This window comes from Tursiops truncatus, chromosome 2, assembly GCF_011762595.2.
Source record: "Tursiops truncatus isolate mTurTru1 chromosome 2, mTurTru1.mat.Y, whole genome shotgun sequence".
In the NCBI taxonomy this organism is placed as follows: domain Eukaryota; kingdom Metazoa; phylum Chordata; class Mammalia; order Artiodactyla; family Delphinidae; genus Tursiops; species Tursiops truncatus.
In genome coordinates this window covers 31,135,052-31,149,768 of record NC_047035.1, presented here as the reverse complement: position 1 = coordinate 31,149,768, position 14,717 = coordinate 31,135,052, and the positions used below count along the sequence as shown (strand labels likewise).

General features: G+C 48.4%; 1 protein-coding gene across 5 annotated transcripts in view; it reads left to right on the top strand.

Annotated features, from left to right (window-relative positions):
• Positions 1-14,717, top strand: part of SIPA1L1 (signal induced proliferation associated 1 like 1) — a 522,661-nt gene that overhangs the window by 22,728 nt on the left and 485,216 nt on the right. Inside the window, exon 1 of one of the 5 annotated variants that reach the window (XM_033850956.2) lies at positions 276-415. The exons of the other annotated variants lie outside the window; for them this stretch is intronic. The gene's annotated coding sequence lies outside the window, so the exon portion shown is untranslated. Of the gene's footprint in view, positions 1-275; positions 416-14,717 lie in introns of those variants that run through there. 5 annotated transcript variants of the gene reach the window in all.

The following is a 14,717-nucleotide window of genomic DNA, read 5'->3' as shown; positions in this document are numbered from 1 at the left end:
ATTCCACCTGTAGCTTTTTCAAAGCTCCTTGACCTCCCCAGGCATGCACTTTCTATAAAAGAGGCCAATAATTCCATCCTCACCTCCTCTGGCTACTGTGAGACCAATTAGATGACTGAGGAGATATTTTCTTCCAAAGGACCAGAGAACAGAACCAGGTGGGTGGAAGTCACAAGGGGGCAGATTTTAGGTCAAAATCAAGAAGAAATTTCCATTAACCAAAGTCCCTTCTATAGGCCACGTAATCAAGCAGAGAGCCTTCTGTTCTGGGAACCACGCAAGACAGACAGGTGGACCAGCTGACTGAAGTCCTGCCTGAGGGGGGCTGAACCCTGGGCTGTAAGGTCCCTTTGAAATGCGAGCGGCTACATTTTGGTGGATATCAAAGGACTTTGGGAAGCATCTACGTGAGGCTGTAAGTACTTGGCTGTTCTGCGCATTTCCCAGAAGCCAGGCCAGGTTCAGGGACGGGAGATGGGCCCCAAAAGCCAGGGGAGAGCCAGCTGACCACCTGGGCTCTGGCGTCACAGAGTGACTTTGCCATTGCGGGCAGCACCTGGAGTCCAGAGCTTCTGCGTCTGGCAGGTGCACCGACAGAGAGCACAGGCACTTTCTGCTCAGGTCCCCGCAGTGGGCGAACTCTAGTGGGAACCGGCTCTCAGGACCCCTAGAGCCCAGGCTTCTCTGGCTGGGCCGCACGCTCCCAAGGGAGGAGGCCGATGGTGAGACTGGCCCCTCAAGGAGATGCGAGCGCTCAGACAGGGAGGCCAGGTGTCCTCCACCGTGAAATCAGACCCTGCAAATCTGGTGCAAGCGGGGCCTCCCCGGGAGTCAAGCCCACCCTTCTTTCCTGGTGGTTCTTAGCTATAAACTCTGATCAAAGGAAAAGTTATCTTTCACATCTTTCAAAGCCTACCCCTCGGCTCCAAGACTGAGAATCAGACTCTCTCCTTCCACTCCCTAAAGGTCCTTTTGGGAGGATTCTCTCCCATTCCACAAGAATTGACTCAGGGTGGCTGGACAGACAGCTCCTGCCATCAGCGCCCCTGCAGGAGCCTGGTGCTCTCCTCCCCAGCGTACACTTCTCCCCAGCGTACACTTCTCCCCAGTGTACGCTTCTCCCCAGCGTACGCTTCTCCCCAGCGTACACTTCTCCCCACCGTACACACCCTCCGGTCTCTGCTGCCCACCCTTCATGCAAGGGAGATTTTCTTCTGTAACTTGGGGAGGGTAAAGTATTTTTGGTAGGGGAAAGGCCAGAGGAGATAAAGGGGTTATTTGACATCCCTCCTTTTGGCTGGTCCTGTGTGAGCTGTTGTATCGCCCAATTTGGCAGTGGGGGTTAGGTAGGGAGGACAAAGTTGGAGCTGAAGGAGACCGTTGAGGAAACCTTGCACACAAGTACAGCTGCTCTGGGGCTCAAGAGAAGATGTGCAGCTGGGGGTCAGAGGGCCGTCCCCTACTCCCCTGCTTGAAGCCCAGCCCGCTCTGGCGCCCCGGAGACTAGACGTGTTGGGAACATCTGAGACAGCCCCAGGTGTTGATGTGCCCATGGTGGATGCCAGCCACTGGGGGGGACTGAGCAGGGCAGGAAGCAGAGATGCCAGGCAGCACAGAGAGAAATTTGGACCCCTTGGGTGGTAAGAGAGGAGAGAGAAAAAGTGCTGCTCTGAGAAGAAGCTTTGCAGTTAGGGAAGGAGAGTAACCAGAGTGGAACACATGTTTGGTTAACTGTGTTTATGTAGGAGAGACAGAAACGTGATTATAGACTGAAGAGGAGAAGCTCACAGAAAAGCTGAAGTTGAATCATTAGGAGAAAGATAATTAATGGATCAAAGACACAGTGAGGGCGGGGAAGGGATCTTGGAGGCAGAAGGGATTTTCCTTAAACAGGACGAGGGAGGATGAAGGTAGGAAGGAGGTAGAGACCCAGCGGGTAGCCTTCACCCCACCCCTGAAATGGAAGGGAAGGTCCCTCACAGCACCCTCTGCAAGCGAGGGGCTCGAGGAAGCGGAAGGTCTGAAGTGGCCGCAGTGGGGCTGGGGAGGTGCTGCACAGGACCTGGGGGCCTCAGGGCTTGAAGATGTGCCGAAGCCACCACAGCCAGCTGTGAGCCTCGGCGGGGAACCCCTAGAGGGGACAACTAGCGAAATGGCCCAAGAGTCACCAGGAGGGACTGCTGAGTGTAGACATTCACCACCCCGCCCCCCACCCATGGGGGGGTGTGGCCTGAAAACCCCAGGGGCCCACTTCTGGCTCTGTTCCCATGATGCCATAATGATGGGATATTGGGCGAACCTGGAGACTCTTGGGGTTTCCTCTGTCTGGTTGGTGGAGCCAGTGGGAACTCATCGCCTGGCTTAGGAGTTGATGAAGGAGGGGAAAGCTGGCTAAAGACTTGCTGTAGCTCTTGGGAAGAGCAGAGTACGCTATTCACGGTACCACCCGCTGCCCCGGAGAGCAGATATTGAAGGCAAAGCAAATCTCGCAAGGCCCATCGAATTATTTCCCTGGGATGCAGTGTCTAGTGGCAAATGATGAAGGATTGGTGCTCGGGATATCGGGAGCCCAGCCTGACTGCCTCAGAAAACTGGGGGACTTCGCTTAGGTCGTTGGCCTCCGTTTCCTCGTCTCCTTGGGGGTGTATTTGCGGTCACATCATCGGGTGAGGGAGCAACTTCATAGGAGTTGGGTCTTAGCAAATCTGAGAGCAGAAAGAGAGTCAAGAGTCAGTCAGGTTCGCATCTCTTCTCCCCCCCACCCCCCCGAATCAGCGCAGACATCCCACAGGTTTAGGAACAGGATCCGAGTGAACTGGTCCATCCAGGGCCCTCTGTCCCCCACCCCACCCCCACTCCCCAACCCTGCTGCCGTCATCAGACACAGGCAGCAGAGGTGGGGAGTCTGTCCACCCCTTGTCACATGCTGTAGTCGCTGCACCAGCTTCTTTGCTGCTGATCCCGACCTGGCTCTGCAACCGGCTCCGTGACCAGCACAGCTCGGGCTGTGCTCACCAGTTTGGTGTCTGAACCCAGAACACCACCAGAGCAGCCCCAGCTCCCTGGCGGCAGGTGGCTTGTTTTCTGCCCCTGCAGGGATCTGAGATTGATTTAGCCTGTTTCCGTGGCAGCGCTGGTTGCAGTTGCAGCATCTGCTTCCCCACGAGGCTGGGTGAGTCACGGCCGCCCACGCTAACCCGTGGCACAGCACAGTCCTGCCGGGAGCATGGATAAATCAGCAGGAGGTTGCCGGAGCACTTTGCAGTGCCTGGTGGCTTCCTGCCCTGGGTCTCAGGCCCAGTACAAATAGTGTACTGGGCGTAGGGCCATGGACTGGGCTTACCCACCCAGAAAACTGGCAGTCTCTGCCCACGAGAGCTGTTAGATCAGCTTTGACTGAATTCAGAGTGGTTTTATCTTGGCTCCAGGAGCTGCAAGGCCTTATGGGAGAGAAATGCAGGTTTTCAGACTCCAAATCCAGTGCTCTTTTTCACTACCCAACGATCAGCTCTCAAACTTGTCTTTCTCTGGCTACCTCAGCACCCAGGTCCCTTCTGGCTCTCATCCCAGGACCTTCCTTTGTGACACCCATCAGCCCTCCCCTCTGGACAACAGTCCTCAAATTGGATTCTTTCCCAGGCCTTCTCCTCCCTGAAACTTATCTTTTCTTCATCCTTTCCTCTCTACTGAACTGGGTAATCTGGAAGAAAAAAAAAAAAAAAAAGAGTTCCTTCTGTATCATTAAGGCTAATAGCAGGTTATAGGGCTAATCTCAAAGGTATTGCTTTTATCCTTGACTTTGAGAGACAGAACATCCACCTAAGACAATGGTTTCTCAAAATATATTCCCTGGACCAGCATCAGCATCACTGGGGAGCTGGTTAGAAATGCAAATTCCCAGGCCCCACCCCAGAGTACTGCATCACAAACTCGGGGAATGAGGGTTGACAGTCTGTGTTTGAACAAGCGCTCCAGGTGATTCGAATACACTCCAGAGTTTGAGAACCCCTGGTCTAAGGAAGTGGGTCTGCGGCAGTGGGGATGGAGTGTTTTGGTCCTTACTTCTGGCTGTGGTCGCGGCACAGCTGCAAGTGTCTGTTTTGTGTGAGCCCCACTGGGGGGCTTGGGTAGGCAAAGACCCCAACTGCTCCAATTCTGGGGGCCTGGAGTTTTCCTCAATTACGTCCTTCCTCCAGATGGTTTGCATCAATGGAGAGAAACTGGTGTGCTTCTTTCTATGTGGAAAAGGCAGCATTACCTTACCTACCACAGAGAGGGCCTTGGGGGTAGAAGGAAACCCACCTATTGGAAATAACCAATCCAGCCGTTGTGTCCGGGGCCTAGATCCCACAGAGCACACTTCCTAAGAGCTGAGGAAAAGGCACTCATAATACTTATTAATCAATGTCCATTCCTCTTCCACCTCTCAGTTCTTTTTTTTTTAACATTTACTGATCACCTCTGTGCTTGGTCCAGTAAACGGCCCCATGACCCAACTCACAGGAGAGTGAGAGCATCAGTCAGAATAGATCAGTCTATGCCAGGGTATCAAACAACCCCGCTGTCTCAGTGCCTTAACATAACAAGCTTCTTTTATAAATGCTTCTTCGCCAATGAGGGACTGCTCTGCTCTGCTCCACAGAATCTCTCAGGGGCTCAGGGTGATAGAACCCATCATCTTATAGCTGCCTTGGTCACCGCAGCAGGAAAAGAAACAGCTGGAGGGGGTCAGGCACTGCCCACCCGCCCCGCCTCACCAGCCCAGAAGGTGAATCCTGGCGCTTCTGCTGGCATTACACTGGGCAGATTCAGTCACAGGGGCCAGGACGTGTGTGCAGAAAGACAAACGGATACAGTCACACGTTAAAAGCCGTCACCACGCCGGGGAAGACCCCTCATTTAATCCTCTTTTGCTCTCTAACAAACCTTTACAGCATCAGGCATCAGGCCAGACCCTGGGAATGTGGTGACACCAGGGCTGCTGCCCTGCACAGCCTGAGGAACATCACTCCCACTGTGTTCTGTATGAATCTGCCCCCTGCAGTTGTGTGATGCAGGAGCTCTGCCTCTGTTTTTCTGGGTCTGTTCTATTTTATCATGAATATCCATTTTCCCCAGCAGAAGAAACACTCTCAAAGGGCGGGAATGGTACCTGAGTAGCTCAGCACTATCATCTTAGAGTTTAGCACGGTGCCTGGTGGACTCAGTCAATGCTGGTTAAGTGGGTGCTTGAAAATGAATAATACTTGACTGCGTTTCCCACCGATCCCAGCCGTCAGGGAACTTATAATCGGCCGAGTCAAGAGCTATACAAACAATTAACTGAAATCTCAAAAAAAAATCTCATGCCAGAGAGAGCAAAATACATGTCACATAAAAATCTGGGCTACGTGGCTTGGAGCACAGAAAAGCACGGGGTCACTTTGACCCAGGTGGGCTCAAGGAAGCTATCCTTGTTCTGTCGGTGAAGCACTCAGGTCCAAAGAGGTTGATGGCCCTGTCTGACACAGGGTGAGCTGCAAAGCAGTGGAAGGACCCTGTTGTATCCCTTGGTCTGGTGTTATTTTCTTCTCCCCACACTATTAACTAACAAATCGCTATTTTTGCAGAGCAGTTCACAGTTTTCTGACAGCTTTCCTGTGCAGCTAAGACCTAAAATACCCCCAGGCGCCCAGCCTGAGAATTTGGTTAGCTTTTGGTGCTGCGTTCACTTCCCGTAGGGGATGTGGGATGTGTCTTTTGTTGTGAGGCTGGAACGTCTAGTTCTCCCTGCCTGGTTCTACCTCACAGCACTTTCCCCCCCACCTGCCCCACTCCCCAGCTGCCCAGGACAGCCTCGCAGAGCAGGTAGCATTTCCAAAAGGCATCTGCAGAAAGGATGCCTACCTTCCCCCGCAGGCAGGAACGCGACCCATTATTTTGAGCTCGCAAGGGAACACAATGACATAAGCTTCCCATCTGCCTCCCCAAACACTTTTGAAACGATTCCATCTCAAGTCCGTTAATTTTATGGGGACTCTAAAGACAGGGCAAAGTTAGCATTTATCATCTGGAATCTCCATCATTCAGGCTTTGTCACTCTGTGTCCTTTTCTCTCTCACCTGCCTTCCTTCCCCTCCTGCAAACCTCTCCCTGACTCGGGCCCAGCTAGGGCTCCATTCAGTCTAACAAACATTTCTTGAGTGCCAACTCTGTACAAGGCCCATGCTGGGTGTTGGAGATTCAAGGACGAGTAGGACAAAGTCAGAAGCTCAGGGAGCTTTGCTGTCAGTGGGTTTGGCCCAATCGCGACACCTTCCTAAGATACCTGCTTTCATCCTGTCCCCCCTTCTACCCTCTCCCTTTCACAGAACGTGTGTCCTCCTTAGATTCTTCTGTGTGCCAAGCAGTGAGCTAAGGGTTTGCATGCCTTCTTTCATTTAAGTTTTCAAATCAGGCAGATTCTATTATGTCCATTTTCCAGATAAGGACATTAAAGCTTAAGAGGTTATATAAATTGTCCAAGCTCAGACAGCTAAGAAAGGGCCCAGCTGGGATCCCTCCCAGATGGACTGCCTTCAAGACCCACCTTCTTCCTTCTTCCATTGTAGCCACCGAAACTCGAAACTCGGCAGTTGGCTATCTACACTCAGAACAAAAAGAACAAAGAAATATCTAGGGCTTTAGCACTCTCTCTACCACCCCTTCCTTTTGACATTGAGGGTTTTCTTGTTGTTGTTTCTAAGTCTAGTGATTCTTTCTAAGACCACGAACTTGGAGCTCATTGTCTCAGATTCCTGGAGTTTTAAAAACTGGATGTTTTAAACATTTTTTCACCCTCTAGAGGGTAGGAGAAGCCTTTTCTGACACCACTTGAGCACTGGTTTGGCCTCTGTCTCAGAAGTCATGTCCAGGAGTCCTGGAAACAGCACGGATGCTGGGCTGTCTTTTCACATCCTCGGAGAGGGGGATGGTCCAAGAAGTGGTTCACACTGTCAGTCTACTGAAAAGCTTCATTCACGACCCTCTTTCATCCTTTGATCCCCTTGGAAGAGCAGGAGATGACACAGACCCCCATGGAGGTTTCTGAAGGGTCCCATCAGGAAAATGGACAGCACCGGAGGGCCGTCTGTTGGTTGTCATGTGATTTGCATGTTGCGTGTAGTTTTCAAGCATTCCCACAAACCAGCCAAATGTCTATGGCAGGATCCACAGTATGATTTTGTTATTCTTATTCTGGTGTTTGAAGCTGGCAAGTCTTGATTTTTGTTTTTAATTGGGGTATAGTTGTTTTACAATGTTGTGTTAGTTTCTACTGCACAGCAAAGTGAATCAGTCATATGTATACATATATCCCCTCTTTTTTGAATTTCCTTCCCATTTAGGTCACTACAGAGCACTAAGTAATGTTCCCTGTGCTATACAGCAGGTTCTCATTAGTTATCTATTTTATACATGTTAGTGTATATATGTCGATCCCAGTCTCCCAGTTCATCCCGCCCTCCCTTTCCCCGCTTGGTGTCCATACGTTTGTTCTCTATGTCTGTGTCTCTATTTCTGCTTTGAACCACTTTTTTTTTTTTTTTTTTTTTTGGCGGTACACGGGCCTCTCACTGTTGTGGCCTCTCCCGTTGCGGATCACAGGCTCCGGATGCACAGGCTCAGCGGCCATGGCTCACGGGCCCAGCCGCTCTGCGGCATGTGGGATCCTCCTGGACTGGGGCACGCATCCGCGTCCCCGGCATTGGCAGGCGGACTCTCAACCACTGCGCCACCAGGGAAGCCCTCTATTTCTATTTTGGAAACAGGTTCATCTGTACCATTTTTCTAGATTCCACATATATGCATTAATATACGATATTTGTTTTTCTCTTTCCGACTTACTGCACTCTGTGTAAGAGCCTCTGGGTCCATCCACGTCTCTACAAATGACCCAATAGCGTTCCTTTTTATGGCTGAGTAATATTCCATTGTGTATATGTACCACATTTTCTTTATCCATTCATCTGTTGATGGACATTGAGGTTGCTTCCATGACCTGGCTATTGTAAACAGTGCTACAATGAACATCAGGGTGCATGTGTCTTTTTGAATTATGGTTTTCTCAGGATATATGCCCAGTAGTGGAATTGCTGGTCATATGGTAGTTCTATTTGTAGTTTTTTAAGGAACCTTCATACTGTTCTCTGTAGTGGCTGTATGCATTTACATTCCCACCAACAGTACAAGAGGGTTCCCTTTTTTCCACACCCTCCCCAGCATTTATTGTTTGTGGATTTTTAAATTATTATTAATTTATTTTATTTTTGGCTGCGTTGGGTGTTTGTTGCTGCGCTTGGGCTCTTCTCTAGTTGCGGAGAGCAGGGGCTACTGTTCATTGTAGTGTGTGGGCTTCTCATTGCAGTGGCTCTCTTGTTGTGGAGCACAGGCTCTAGGCTTGCAGGATTCAGTAGTTGTGGCATGCAGGATCAGTAGTTGTGGCTCACAGGCTCTAGAGTGCAGGCTCAGTAGTTGTGGCACACGGACTTAGTTGCTCTGCGGCATGTGGGATCTTCCCGGACCAGGGCTCGAATCTGTGTCCCCTGCATTGGCAGGCGGATTCTTAACCACTTTGCCACCAGGGAGGCCCTGTTTGTAGATTTTTTGATGATGGCCATTCTGACTGTTGTGAAGTGATACGTCATTTGCATTTCTCTAGCAATTAGCGATGTTGAGCATCTTTTCATGTGCCCCTTGGCCATCTGTATGTCTTCTTTGGAGAAATGTCTATTTAGGTCTTCTGCCCATTTTTTGATTGGGTTGCTTGTTTTTTTTTGATATCAAGCTACAAGAGCTGTTTGTATATTTTGGAGATTAATCCCTTGTCCATTGCTTCATTTGCAAATATTTTCTCCCATTCTGAAGGCTGTCTTTTCATCTTGTTTATGGTTTCCTTTGCTGTGCAGAAGCTTTTAAGTTTCATTAGGTCCCATTTGTTTCCATTACTCTAGGAGATGGATCAAAAAAGATTTCTTTTTTGTACTCCCCTCACCCAGCCACTCCAGCCTATACAAATTCCCTATGCCTCTGTGTGGAGAGGCAAGGAAAGCAGGAAAAATGTAAGAACTCCCTGGATGGTCTTTCGGGGCCACCTGCCCTCCCCGACAGTTTTGGCGCCAAATGCCTCCAGGAACACTGACTCAGTCTCATATCGCATCACCCCCACCAAAGCCTGCAAAACCCTCACACTGAGCTCGGTCTTGAAAGCAGCCTTGGATAGGTAGTCATCAAGACTCAGTTAACTGCAGCGGGAAGGGGGCAGACGTGGAGCTGAAAGTATGGCCGCTGGGGATCCAGGAAAAGGCAAGAGGTCGTGTGTTGACATAAGGAAAGTCTCTCAGCAGATAGTGAAGCTGGGGACATACATCCAGGTTCAGAATAAGGACCTCTGCCCCAAGAAGTCCAGTCCTAGAAAGACTGAGTCACTGGGGCAGGTTACAAAAGTGGGGACTCACATGGTGCAGGGGGAAGAACCATAATTAGTTTCAACAATCTGGGTGGGGATTTGTTTTCTCATCCTCACTCACTTTTATAACTGGGGCTTAATATCCAAGTCACAGAAGCAACAAGAGTAACTCAGTGCTGAGTGGCAGGACGTTGAAGTTGAGCTACTGAAATCTCTCCAGCTAAAGGCAGGCATACTGAACACATGTTTTTGTCTGTCCTGCTCCTCCCCAGCCCCCCCACCCTCTGATAGCACATGATCCACATCGTTACCTTCCCTGCACAGCTACTACAGAATCATCAGCTCTTTTATGTGACATACCCCTCCCCCTATGGCCCCAGTTGACTGGTCCAAGGGCAACATCTGACCAGGGTGACTAACCAGGGCCCTTCCCAGAGATGTTTAAACTTGGGATCCAACTCATTGAGACACCTTCTCCGTGTGACTCTCGCCCACCCTGCCAGTGCTCAGCATGTGTCCCCTCTTTCTTACTCTCTGGTTCTGACTTCATATGACATATCTCCTGTAACGGATTCTCTATCCATGGACCAGCGTGTTCTCCAAATGGTTAACGTGCCATTGGGAATCTGATGTTCCTGCTGCTTTTCCATGTATGCCTTGCTGTAAAGCCAGAAATCAAGAATGATTTAGTCATTTTCTTCCTTGGGTTTCACACAGCTTCTTTCAGGGCAGTCAAAAGATTCTGACTTCATTTTGAAGTCAAAGGATTCCTTTCAACACTACAGCTCTCTGTGCAACCTCCGGAATCTTTCCTGGTATTCAGAGCTTCTGAGTGGCCCTTTTTCTACCGGATGCCTGAGTCGAACCTTAGCTAATTTCAGTTAAACTCCTCAAGCTGAGAGTTAGGTGAACTTAGTAAGCTGTCTTTTTAAAGAAACAGACTGATTCTGATATAGAATCATATTTAGTTATTTTTGTGCTATCCACTTATTTCATCTAGTAGATTGTAAACTTCTGGAGGAGACTTAAGTGTTAAATACCTTTGTATCCCTTGGCTCACAACCATACACTTATTAAATATTCAATAAATACAAGTTTAATACCTAACTGAATCATTCAATCACATTCTTATGTTAAATATAAAATTAATGCTTTAAGTATCATTAATCAAATAGATAATCCCACTAGGATACATTTTAAGGTATACTGTTATATATTAGAATGGTTTCATTTATTTTTTTATTAAAGTAAAGTTGATTTACAAGTTGTGTTAGTTTCTGGTGTACAGCAAAGTCATTCAGTTATACATACATATATACATATTCTTTTCCATTATGGCTTATTACAGTATTGAATATAGTTCCCTGTGCTATACAATAGGACCTTGTTGTTTATCTGTTTTATATATAGTAGTTTGAATCTGCTAATCCTAAACTCCTAATTTATCCCACTCTTACCCCCTTTCCCCTTTAGTAACCATAAGTTTGTTTTCTATGTCTGTGAGTCTTTCTGTTTCGTAAATAAGATCATTTGTGTCATATTTTAGATTCAACATGTGATATATGGTATTTGTCTTTTTCTTTCTGACTTATTTCACTTAGTAGGATAATCTCTAGGTCCATCCGTGTTGCTGCAAATGGCATTATTTCATTATTTTTTATGGCTGAGTAATATTCCTTTGTATATGTTTACCACATCTTCTTTACCCATTTATCTGTCAATGGACACTTAGGTTGTCTCCATGTCTTGGCTATTGTAAATAGTGCTGCTGTGAACATTGGGGTGCATGTATCTTTTTGAATTAGAGTTTTCTCTGGATATGTGCCCAGGAGTGGGATTGCCGGATCATATGGCTAACTCAACTAAAACCATTTTTAGTTTTTTGAGGAACCTCCGTACTTTTTTCCACAGTGGGTGCACCAATTTATATTCTTACCAACAGTGTAGTAGAGTTTCCTTTTCTCCACACCCTCGCCAGCATTTGTTATTTGTAGACTTTTTAATTATGGCCATTCGGACTGGTGTGAGATAGTACCTCATTGTAGTTTTGATGTGCATTTTAGAGTGGTTTTATAATAGACCCCGATATTAATAAAATTGGGCTAAACTAACTGACACTTTCCTTTTGTGTACGGCACACCCAACTGCTAAGAGACCAGTTTCCAAATATGTGTCCTGTATAAGGAAGATCTCCTGCTTTCCCCATCAAAAACTGTTTAACCCTTTGATGGAATAGGAAAATCTCACTGGCAGAGCACAAATGGAAGCTGTTCAAGGGAGTTGGTGGCGGGGGGGGGGGGGGTCACCTTGAACTGTCAGTGAGTATTTGTTCTGTCTGCCATGGGCCAGAGCTCAGTTAGAAGGAACTTATGAGAGCCTTCTCCCTGCCCCAATCCAGAAAGCAGGGGTCATGGCACCCCTGACAGACGCACAAGGAGAACCCATTAGAAGTGGGCACAGAAAGGTCCTACCAGGTGGCGGGTTTGATAGGTCATGAGTGGGGACAGAGCAACCCCGTGGAGAGAAGCAGTAGCCCAAAGCCTGGGACACAGGCTTACCCCAGCTTCCCGTTTTCTTACTGCACCCAGACTCCCACACATGGCAAGCCAGGTCTCTGGTGTGAAGTCCTCACGTGGCCCCAGATTTTCTGTGTATTGAGGGAAGGCAGTCCACTCTCAGAGGAGTACAGGTATAAGAGCACAGAAATTTCTACCACCTTGTAGCCAGGAGAGGAAATTCGAAGGCCCAGGGCAGAGCAGAAATGTGTTATAAATTTACACCTTGACTCTGCTCCTCAGCTGATGACCTGGGTGAAACGCACACACACATACAGATGAACATATAGGATTCCGGTGGCTCAGTGGAAGCACAGAGGTGGAGAGAGAACCCCTGCTCCCAACTGCCTCTCCAGGTCCCAGCTGTTCCCAAATATCCTGCATTAGAATAGGTCAGGCGGCTGAGGACATCAGTTGTTCTGGCCTGCCCAGTGTCCATGCCACCCTGTCTGACAGTGGCATCCTGATTTTCCTTTGGACATCCACCCTTCCCCTCCCCCGCCCCAGTCCTTGTGGCCTCATAACTCCTGCTCTAGAAGTGGACACCTGCTCCCATCCTGGCCAAACAATGGGTTCCATCCCCCTGGCCATGGTGATGATTTAGGAGAAGGGCATGAGACCCAAGCCCAACCAGCCAGCCCAGGGTAGATGGCTGGAATAGGAGAAAGAGGTACCCTTTTCCCATGGGGCAAGCCCAGGGATTCTGGGTGGGGTGGGGAGGAGAGGGGTGCTGTGTGGGGTGTTGGTGCCTGAGAATAGAACCAACATGGGGAGGTCAAAGGGAGCAGCACAACCCTTATTCAACAGATTCCCAAGCCCAGAAATTCCCTGTTCTTAAGCCAGATTGAGTCAGCTCTTAATGCAACCAAGAGTCCCTTTGGTGAATACAACTGCCAATGGTCCCGGCAATTAGAAAAGGGAACAAAGGGAGGGACCATCACTGAGGTGCCAACCTGGAAGGGCTCCACTTCTGGGCCTTTTCCATTTTCACCCCTGAGAGGGGTTCACACAGAGGCAATACTCCTTGAGAGGCCGCCTGCAAATCCCAACAGCCGGAGGGCCCTCGGCTCCCTCCCCACTTCCCGCCCTCTGTGTCATTGTTGAGGGAGGGGTGGGTTCCTTGTGTGTGCACTTTACCTGCAGAGCCATTTTTGGACCTTGTTTTCTATAGACCAGAAAATGGCTGAAATTAGGAAACATTTGAAGTGGCTCTTCATCAAGCCCAGAAGAGATTTCTGCAGTTGCTATATTTAAAAGCCCAGCAGCAGGTTGTTTGGGCTTATGTCGTGCTGTTATGTAATAAACATAATGTTAAGCTTTGGAAGACTTGAACACTGGTTGGGGGGGGAGGAAAACAGTAGCCTCACAATGATGTGTGCCCTGCAGATGCTTTGTAGAGGTTGGGGAGAAGCTAATATAGTTTCTACATTAAATAGTGTGAAAATAACCATGTGTACACAGCAGATTTGAATTACTGTGTAAATTCCCAAAGGAAACAGTAGGGGAAAAAAAGAAAGAAGAAGAAAGAAAGGAGGTTGTGTATTAATATAAGGGAAAATGTAATCAACAACCAAACAGAAGCTGGTTTTAGTAAGATAAAGGGACTCAAGAGATGTGGGCTGATCTCCTGTAGAAAGGAGATTGTATTGCTTTTCTAGGCTGTGTAACAAATTGCCGTAAACTTAGTGGCTGAAAACATCATGAATTTATTATAACAGCGTTCTATAGATCAGAGGTCTAGTCATGGTGTGGCTGGGTTCTCTGCTCACGGTTTCATGACATGAAATCAAGGTGTCAGCCAGGCTGGGGCCTCATCTGAAGTATGGGGTCCTCTTCCAAGCTCACACAGCTGTAGGCAGAATTTAGTTACTTTTGGCTGTAGGACTGAGGGTCCCCTTTACTTTTTGGCTGTTGCTGGGAATTGCTCTCAGCTCTTAGAAGCCTCCTACGTTTCCTTACCATGTGATCCCCTCCATAGGCCCTCTTACGACATAACTCTTAGCTCCTTCAAGGCCAGGAAAATCCCTCTCACATTTCCAATCTCTCTGACTTCTTCCATCTCTGACCGCTAGACCCTCTTTAAAGAGCTCACCTGTTTAAGTCAGGCTCACTCACCTCAAGGAAAGAGATTACATGAGTATGCACACTAGGGGGTGAGAATCTTGGGAGCCATCTTAGAATTCTGTCTACCTCAGTGATCAAACTTTCGTACAGAAGCAGGGATCCAACATACGTAATCTTAATACGCTACTGACATGGGCTAAATGTTTATGTCCCACCAAAATTGATATGTTGAAGCCTTAACCCCCAATGTGATGATGTTCACAGAGAGGAAGCCTTTGGGAGGTGATTACGTTTATTTGAGGTCATGAGGGTGGGGGTCTCACAATGGGATTGGTGTCCTTATAAGAAGAGGAAGAGAGACCAAAGCCCTCTGTCTCTGCCATGTGAGGGTATACTGAGAAGGTAGCTGTCTACAAGCCAGGACAAGGCCCTCACTGAGACCTGAACTAGCTGGCACCTTCATCTTGACTTCCAGCCTCCAGGACTGTGAGAAATAGACGTCAGTCTGTGGTATTTTGTTATAGCAGCCCAAGCTGACTAAGATGACTACAGCACCAAAGGTCCCATTCATCTACCTTCACACAAGCCTTCTGGAAAACAGGGTGTTCAAAGGCTGTGAAAACATTCAGTATCTAGAGTTTTCCAATAACTGTCCTTCTTCTCTACCTCATTTG